Below are 9479 nucleotides of genomic sequence, written 5' to 3'. Positions count from 1 at the left end.
AAAGCAACGACAGGAAAGGCAGGGAGGTCAACTAGAAGAGCACCGGTTGGCTACTCTACACTGAGGAGTGGGAGAAAGGGGAATAGAAAGACGAAAAAGGGAGAGAGTAAGCCCTGAGTGCGTGTGGGACGACGCTATACACAGGGACACTATAAACGGTCTCTTAAGCCGCTGCACTTCAAGTATTCTACTAGTACACGAATCCGTTTTTGTGCCATGACGGCTGTGGCAACGTTCCGTGTATCTTTGACTCGGTGAATGGTCTTGAGTGCATTTAAAGTTGCCCGCAGAGAGAGGCGCTGTACATCGTAGGTATGGCAGGTACACAATAGGTCCTAGATGATCTCCTCGCACCCGCAGAAGTCGCGCATCAGGCTATCGGCCATTCCCAAATGATAGGAGCATGCGTTCGTGAACACGACTCCCAGCTACAAGCGGCACAGGAAGGTTGTTTCGCTGCGGGAAAGGTTAGATGGCTGTTGTAGCCGTAGCATGGGGTCCATTTTATGTAATCGGCAATTGAAATCCCTTGAACTCCAGAGGCCTTGTGACTTTTTGCGTGAAAGTAGGCGAAGTTCCCTGGCAGCGTCCGACCTCGCCAAAGGTGCTGAACGCGCCTGGGTATCTTTGTGGGCAGACCAGGCAGCCTTGTCAGCTAGCTTGTTGCCGACGATGCCACAGTGAGCTGGAATCCATTAAAATATAATGCTGTGCCCTCTTTCCAGAGCACGGTGGTGCTTGACATGATGCCAGATATCGTCTGCTGATAGCTCATTGCTTCCCAAGGCTAAATAGAAAGAGAAATGGTTTAGGTTTGAACCTGTGTTTTTATGCCAGCCAATATAATTTAAAGAATCGTCACTTTCAATAAGGCCTCCAACAGCCCTCAAAGATAATATTCCCAATTTTCATAGCCAGTGTGGTATTTGCATCCACAATGCATGGGCGAGAATTGTGCAATTGAATACGCTTCCTAGGGTTGTCGAATAAAAGTTACCTTGCACATAAGCGACCCCAAGAGACCACCACTTATATGACGTTGTGGGTGGTGGCGCGAAGAGGTAGCCGCCGTAGTCACGGTTTATCTCGATTGGCCAGCCAGGGTGCAGTTGGTTCTTGGGAGCGGCCGAAACCTTGCACGTTATCCCAGCTTCTTCTTTGCCTGCTTTAGAGGCGATGTGCGCAGCGCTGTAGGGCCCCCCTCCTAATGCGAAGCGCGGTTAAAATAAAGTCCAATGAAAAAGTTAAGGTAAAGTGTGCAGATATTGTTGTGGTGGTTGTGTCGGGTTCAGGCAATCCGAGAGAAATGTACCAGGCAGCACCAGCAGCGTACGTCCTGAGCGAGGCGCCGCCACAGTGATGCCGTAGTGCGAAATCGCTACCTACTGCAGGTAGTCGGAGATACCCGGGCCGGTAAATTCGTACCTCTAAAAGTGGACAGTCTGGCAGCTGGGGATTTGCGGGAAAATAGCTCAAGGGGTTGGCGCTGATGTTGGTGATGTAGAAGTGATGCTTGGACTTAAGAAACCAGATAGCAGAGCCGCTCCTGTAAAAGTTTGGTAGGTCATGCATCCACGGAAAGTGTGAGCCCAGAACATAGGAAGGCGCACCTGCTGCTGCTTGCGCTGAAATCTCGAATGCCGATCGCATCAGTGTTGCGGTGGTCGCTGAAGGCATCGTGAAGGTTGTGCAGCCCACTGTACTGATAGCGTTAAGGAGCTCGTTTCGCCGGAGATCCGGCGTCCGGCGTAAAAGCTTTGGGCGCATCAGTCATGTCTTCATGTCTAGATCACGTGAAAAGCCGTACCGAGAATGACCAGACCTTTCCGCTTGTTGTTGAGCAAGAGCTTTCCAATCACTTCTTTGTGGGATGTAGTTGTTTATCGTCAAAGTACATTACGGTCCAGAAACCGATATCAGAAATAGAGGTTGTTGATAAGAAAATCTTGACTTCTCGCTACAGCATTACGAGTGGCGATCTTTTCTTGCGCAAGTTCCCACAAGTAAACTGTATGAATCTTTTACTACTGTCTGCGCACAGATAGTGCACACGTGTAAAAGGGTGGTCGTCATGAAGCAAAGAAAACCGGGTAGGCCATGGATAAATGAAAAGGTTTTATGCATGATAGCACGAAAAGAATGAGCTTGGGCGTGTTATTGTTAAAAATAACTTTCTTCGTGCAGCTTATAAGATGGCGTGCAATAAAGTTACTGCCATGCTTAGAGATGGAAGACGAAGACACTTCCTAGATAAGCTTTCTGAATCTAGGAATAGTCAAACTAAGGCTTGGTCTATTGTTAACGAATTGAGGGGTCGTCCCGGTAAAGGTGTATATGAAACCGTTGCTAAAAATTTTGCACCTCCGCCTATTCCTCTAGCGAATCAATTTAATAATTTTTTCTCGTCTGCTGCACGTACCTTTTCTGCTAATACGACCACTCATCTTGTGTCACAATTGGTGGCTGACTCGTAATGGCAAAACCTTCATGGCAAGCCCTGTCCTGTGTCTCTGTCACGTCCCTGTATTTCTGCATTGCGCTAAAGGCATTGTCATTATGAGGAAATCGTACCAACTAACCTAAAAATGAGCCTCGGTGGCTGAGTCTGCCTTTTCGCCCAGAGTGCACTGAAGACGATATTCATTACATCCTGTTCAACTTAAAGATGTGCAAGTCAGTAGGATTACATGGCGTGTCTGCGGACGTTCTTCGCAGAAGCTCGCAGATCTTGAAGATTGTTCTGTTAACAATCATAAACGACATTATACCAACACAAATCATGCCACCTGGCTTCAAGGAGGCTCTTGTAGTTCCCCTTTTCAAAAGCGGACAGGTTAATTATGCCACAAACTCCAGACCTATTTCGATACTTTTGTGCAATGCTCTGATACATGAAAAGCATATTTTTAATTTAATGCAAAGCTTCATTGATGCATATAATCTCCTATCGCCCAACCAATATGAATTTACCTCCGGGCGTGGAACTAAGTTAGCGTTAGGTGAACGAACTGATTTGCTTAATAATGCTCTTGAAAACAGCAAATTTGCTTGCACATTATTCTAAAACGTACCAGAAGCTTTTCATTCCGCGAACCATGATGTTCTACTTCGTAAACGTCATAGCTCTGGATTCCGAGGGCCTTTCTTATCTTTCCTTGCGAAATATTTTCATGGTCAATCTCAAATTGTAGTAGTCCGAAATATTAAAAGTAATCCCTCACAGTTGTCCAGTAGAGTTCCTCAGGGATCGATTCTAGCACTCCTTTTGTTTAACTAATATGTTAACGACCTCACTCAATCAATTCTTCATTGCCGAATTTTTCAGTACGCTGACGACACGCTTCTACCGTCCCGTCGTGCCAATTATGATCAAGCCGTAACCGACTTGCAAATTGGCGCTGTAAATATCATGAGATGGTACTGGAATAACTTAATTTCTATCAATCAAAATAAAACTAAACTAGCATGTTTTCACAATCCCCTCTAACGCATTCCCGTCATCATTCCTTTGCTTCTTCATTCTCCCCAGTGTAACAATTGCGCCTGCTCTCCTATTCCATACATTTCAAGTCTCAAATACCTAGGTGTTCTTTTTGATTCCAGCATGTCATGGGACAATCATTTCGTGAACGTTTGTGAACGGCTGCGCAAAATAGCGTGTTTGCTATACACTTTCGAAGTATTATGCCCAATTTATATAAGGAAAATGATAGCCCATGCAATAGGATAGAGTGCTGCGCTATGAAATTTGGTCTTCTTACTTTTCTTCGGCGTTTTGGCGCAATAAGGTTGATTGCTTGCACAAATCTATAATTCTTGCCGTGATGTATTGTGCTTCAATGCCCAACAATTCTAGTCTATTTCTTTGTCCACGTAGGCCTTCATTCAAGTTGTTATTTAAAGAAAGTGTTATTCTCACGTAACTGTGGAAAATTTAATTTGGCCTCCCATTTATCCCTGCTCGAACGCTGCGACCAAAAGATCGTTTCATTTTGCCCAGAGTGCGGACTAGATATGGGAAACGTGTTCGTGCTTCTATGTTCCAAGTATTCTGAATGACCTCCCAAATAGTGTGTTATCTTTAGGAAGTAGCAACATTGTAGAGTCTGTTATCGTTTATTTGTATGCCTGATATATTTTTTTCTTTTCAGTTATTTTTGTGATGTAAACTCACAGTTGTGTATGCGCTGGCTTGTCTTTTTCGGCCGAGAACTGACCCACAAGCAACCTGTTGCCTTGCGTAGCCGTATATTTGTAACCTAATCCAAAAACAAACAATTTATTATATATAAACGTTGGCTCGGCAGAAAGGTATTCGAACCACACATACAAAGGTCCTTCATATGACGCAAAGATTTCAATGAACTAATTGAAATTCTCAACACAAATACAAGGAAAAATTGTGAACTACGACCTACGCACTACCTAACGACATGGTAGCTATCGGATTGAAATTTGATTATACGAGAAAACATAATCATATCACGGAAAAACTCACACGAAGGACAGACCGCAGACGGCGTCCACCATCTGCACGCGCAGACGCGTAAATATCTCAAACTCTTGGGAGTAGGGGGCCCGGTTCCTTAAGAGACTTCAATATGGCGCTCGCCTCCGCCGCATCGCGGCCCCTGCAAGAGGCCGCGCTTCGACCAGAAAGCCCGCCTTGGTGCATAGCGTTCCCCGCGAGTGTTTCCCAGTAGATATTACAGTTACATACGCTGCACGTTCCGGCAAGATTGAGAAGTGAGACACCTTTGAATGCTAGCGCGTTCCACTCTTAAAGGCCAAGCTTAAGCGTAGTTCAAATCTTTTTTTATCCAGCGGCCAAGGTTGAGTTTAGTGGTAGCGTCGTCGTGCCTGTAAGAGCGAGGAGGAGGAGTAGATTTTAATTGTCAGAAAGGAGGAGAGGTCGGCCTGGAGAGCGTGTCTCTAGCCTGCTACTCCTCACTGGGGAATGGGGAAGTGGGAAATACAGGGAAAGGTAGGTGGCGGATGATTATGATATGGTACAATGAGATACTATATACACGTTGTCCAATATGCGGATGCGCACTGGAGACGCAATACACTAAGAGTAATCTTGTCCATACAAAAAGTAATCTTGCCACAAAAAGTTTTTGCGCAAACACATTTCGCACTGACTACACGTCTCACAGCGTCTAGAGGCGATCGTCTAAACCAGTCTCACTTAAAAAGTTCAAAAGTGCTTTTATGGCACGTTGGGCACAGTCAACACTCATCCACGCGCCCAAAAGCTTTTCTTCTGAAAAGGGGCGGGAGTCCAAGCTGTCAACTGTAGATTTGAGTTTTCTTCGTTCGGCCGCATATTGAGGGCACACGCAAAGTACGTGAGCTATTGTCTCGAGAGTGTGATAGACGCTACATTCAGGGTGCCGTGTTTGTCCAATCTTGTGAAGGTATCGATTGGTGTATGCCACACCCAGCCGTAATCGATGAATGAGCGTTTCCTGGCTTCTCCGCAACCGAAGTGGATGCCGGAATTGTAATCCAGCGTCAAGTCTATGGAGGCGCTCTTGTCGATGTTCGGGGTTGTCCCAATGTTGCGCCGTAGACGTTTTAAGGGAGGTATGGAGCAAGGCGTTAATGTCATACCGGGAAAAATGAATTTTTATAATAGTTCCGTCAGTGTGCGCCTGCTTTGCTTCTGCGTCAGCCTGTTCGTTTCCAGCTATTCCACAATGGCCAGGAATCCACTGCAGCACGATGGTATGTCCGGAATGAGACGCCTCAGCAAGCAGATACATGATGTCATAAACCAGGGGACTATATGCGGTTCTGTAACTCATATCTCTCTAACGGTGATGCGTGAGCTGCCCTCGAACCGAAAGCGGACCGCACACGGAAACGTCCGAAGAAGGAGAGCAACGGGCCATATATATAGGGTATCTGAAAGCGCTCGCGTTTGGTTCAGTGAAATCCTTAGAAAGAGACGTTACGCAGCTGCCTTTCAGCTGGGCAGGAGGCGAGGTGAAGTAGTGACCCAGGACAGCCCCCGCAAGGCCGCGTTGAAGTCGGGACCGGGGGATGACAGCAAGAGCCTGCAACGCAGCCGGACCATGGAGCCATGTTGAGCAGGAAATGGCTGTCCAGCCAGATGTCCAGCATGTCGGTGTAGAATTCCCCAACGCTCTACAATCTTGGGATGTCTGCCAGAGCATGCTAGGCCACGTCAGTAGTCGCCTTGGTAGAGTAGGTACGCTGGAGCTGGTACGGCGCGCCTTGGTCGTCCGGTGTTACAAATTTGTGGTCTGATGGCATGACTGGGCTCGGTCGTCGGTGTCGCCAACTTGTGGGAAGTATTGTTTAGGTCGTCCGCGTCAACAATTCGTGCGAGGCGGCGTGAAGAGATAGCCGCCGTAACCGGGTCGGCCAGCCGTTCAGGGGCGAGATCTCGACAACGGCCGACACCGCGGACGCTCAGGTCGAGCGCGCTACCGTGTTCTATTCTCGAGCTACCTGCAAGTGAGCCCACCTTCTTCGCCTGCTCTGGAGCTGTTAACCGCGCCGCTACATCGTATTCATCGTAGCCAATATTTCGTATTATTCGCTTCTCACGTCCCGTTTCCCCGGCTTGACTTTGGAGATGCCAGCAAGAAGAGGCACTTAGTGACTATCATTATCATGGAGCCTGTTCTTTGGCTCAAACCAATATTAATTTGAAGCATTGTTTGCCTTTTCCACTGTGCTTTGCGTTCACTGTTGTTCATTCGCCGGATATATCGGTCGACATAGATAGACAACCAGCGCCTTTACGAGTACACGGTTTTGGCCATGTGTATTTGCTAAATAGACAAGTTGCTGCTGCAGCTGTTTGGCCCAGAAGACAACTTCTTTCACTGGCGATGTGCCACTCGGTGCGTGCCGGTCTTCAATGAGAAGTAACAATTCATCGAAATTACTCCGATGTGGGGGGATTCGAGACCGAATCCTACCTGTTCCGACAATCGTCCCTGAATAAGCATAGCACATTTAGCCACGTCCCACGCGCGGCCTTCGCGGCAGCGCCGCTGCATGGCGCAACGTGTCCACCGAGAAGCGCGATTGCGGAGGCCGGGCTGAAACCATGTGCCTCATACATGAACTCCATCGGTGATATCAATATGGTTTGTCGCTATGTTGCTTCAATGCTAATCGCATTAAGGTCAACAGTTAGCGTGAGATGGTTTGTAATATAATTTCTTATTTCAGTATTTATTACCTTGCTCTGCTTTCAGGGCAGCGGAAGATATTGTGAAAAGTTTTTATTATCTGAAGGTGGAAGTGAGGGCCAGAGAGTACTGGGCAGCATATATGAATTATATATCTAGACAAAGTTATATATTTAAACGGTAACAAATACGATGAAATAACACGCGCCAGCGCTGGAATGAATGCACTGCGGCATGAGTACAGTGACCCGACAAACTGCAAAAATGTGAAGTGACGAACAGCTTGACGCGAATAGTGGAGTTCATTGAACAGTAGAGTCCTTTAAAATATGTTTAGACGTCATAATTTCAGTCCATTGAACTTCCACTGCAAAAAAAAAAAAAAGAGGAGGATTACTCATGTGCTAACCAAGTCACTACAACACCTTAGCGTTGACAAGTGTCAACGGGTATCGCGCAGGAGTGCTGACGGAAAAAAAAATTAAAAAATTTCAGCCCAAGGTTAAAAGAACTGCATTCTTGTAGAAAGCTTCAACACAAACTCACCAATGAAAAGCTCCGGTCTTCAATACGTCAGCAGTATTTACGTCAATGCCGTCTTGTGCGTCCAAGAAAAAGTTCGTCGGCGCAAAGACCGCGCGCAAGAAAGACACGTCATGCAAAATTCTTTGGACTATGAAAAACAATATTTCTGTACAAAAAAAAAAAAGTGAGCGCCCTGATGCCGTCACATAAAAGGCCTGGAGGTCCCGAGTGTGATGCTTCAGTAATAACTGCAGTTCTACTTTGGTTGACCACTCATGTTTGACATACAGAACATATCATTGTGCACTTAGTGACAATGGTTCGTTTATTGCGTAGGTAAATTCGAATAAAAACAACTCCTCCAGTGTAATTTTTGTCTGGGATGTAACGCGCCAGAATCACCATCTGATAATGAGGTGTGCATCAGTGGGGATAGGATAGGAATAAATTTTATTTGTCCAGCGGTTATTGATGTTGGTGCCCGGGGCTAGGCTGCCAGAGGTTCATCGCCCCAGGGAAATCTTTCGAGATCCTCGGCAACGGCCCTAGCCCGCTGGACGGCCCACTCCTGGTCTTCGGGAGCCTCGCTGAGGAGGGTGGCTTGCCATCTCTCATCGAGGCGCCCCTATTCAGAGGGTCCTGATATTGTCTTCCCCCTTCCTCCTTGTCCTTCTTCCTCATGGCGTTGGCACTTGCAAAGCACATCGGACATTTCGGCCCGTTTGTGCTCGCACCACGGGCAGCCGGGCTACGGGTGCAGCGCGGGCCACAGCCGGTGCAGGTGGTAGGGGTTGGTGAAAGTGCCCGTCTGCAACCGTCTCAGGTCGACCGCCTGGGACCTGTCTAGGCGCCCGTTGGGTTGTGTATATTTTCTTCGTTCTTTCCTATATTGACCAAGTAACTCTCTGTACGTTGCCGGAAACTTCTTGACATCGCAGTCGGCTTCCGCGTGATCCCCAGCTCCGTCCGCCACGATTTGTGTTGTGTTCGTAACGACAGCGGCCGCGCCAGACGGGGTGGGAGGGCCGCCGCCGTCGCCGTCACTCCTCCGATAGGGTCCCGCACAACAACGGCAGCGGCTGCCCTCTGGGTGACAGCGTCACGGCTGGTAACTGCCTCGCGACGAGGTGGATGCGCTCGTTGTGGTTGGGTGGAGTGTCGGTGCGTCTTCGGCCGTTAGCATTGTTGTCATTATTGTCGCGGCTGTTGTTGTTACTGCCAAGCTCCCCGACGTGCGCGTGGAACCACTTGAGGGACTTGTTTGTAATTGTGCTGAATCCAAAGTCCCCGGCCCGGGCGTTGAGCATGCGCGCCACATCCGCGGACACCCAACATTTGGTGTAGTTCCGAATCGCTCATTTTGGAGTCGCTGATGATCAGGTTATCCTTTGCAACTCCGTGGAGTACCGCGAGCGCTATGGCCATCTCTTCCGCTGCTTCGGCCGACAGCAGCCTCGCTGATGCCGTGACTCGGATCGTTCCCTTTGTATCTGTGACTGCCATGTAGAAGGCGGGCGCCGCCGCCGTCGGCCGGCCGTGTCAATGTTGCCGTTCTTGCTGCTGCCGTTTTTGTCGTAGTAGTAGTAGTGATGGTGGTGCTGGTGACTGCGGTTCGTCTCGTACATTACCTTGTAGCGGCGGTGGTGGTTCACGTCCCTCGTCACCATCAGAGTCACCGACTCGCCGTGGGTACCTGGCTGCATCGACGAAGAGGACGCCTTCTCGTCTTCCATGCTTCCAGTGGGGGTACTCCTGCATAATTTTGACCATCTGGGGTTCTGT

The sequence above is a fragment of the Dermacentor andersoni genome, chromosome 7 (assembly GCF_023375885.2).
Source record: "Dermacentor andersoni chromosome 7, qqDerAnde1_hic_scaffold, whole genome shotgun sequence".
Lineage (NCBI taxonomy): Eukaryota > Metazoa > Arthropoda > Arachnida > Ixodida > Ixodidae > Dermacentor > Dermacentor andersoni.
The sequence above is the reverse complement of the archived record's forward strand: the minus strand, read 5'-3'. Positions refer to the sequence as shown.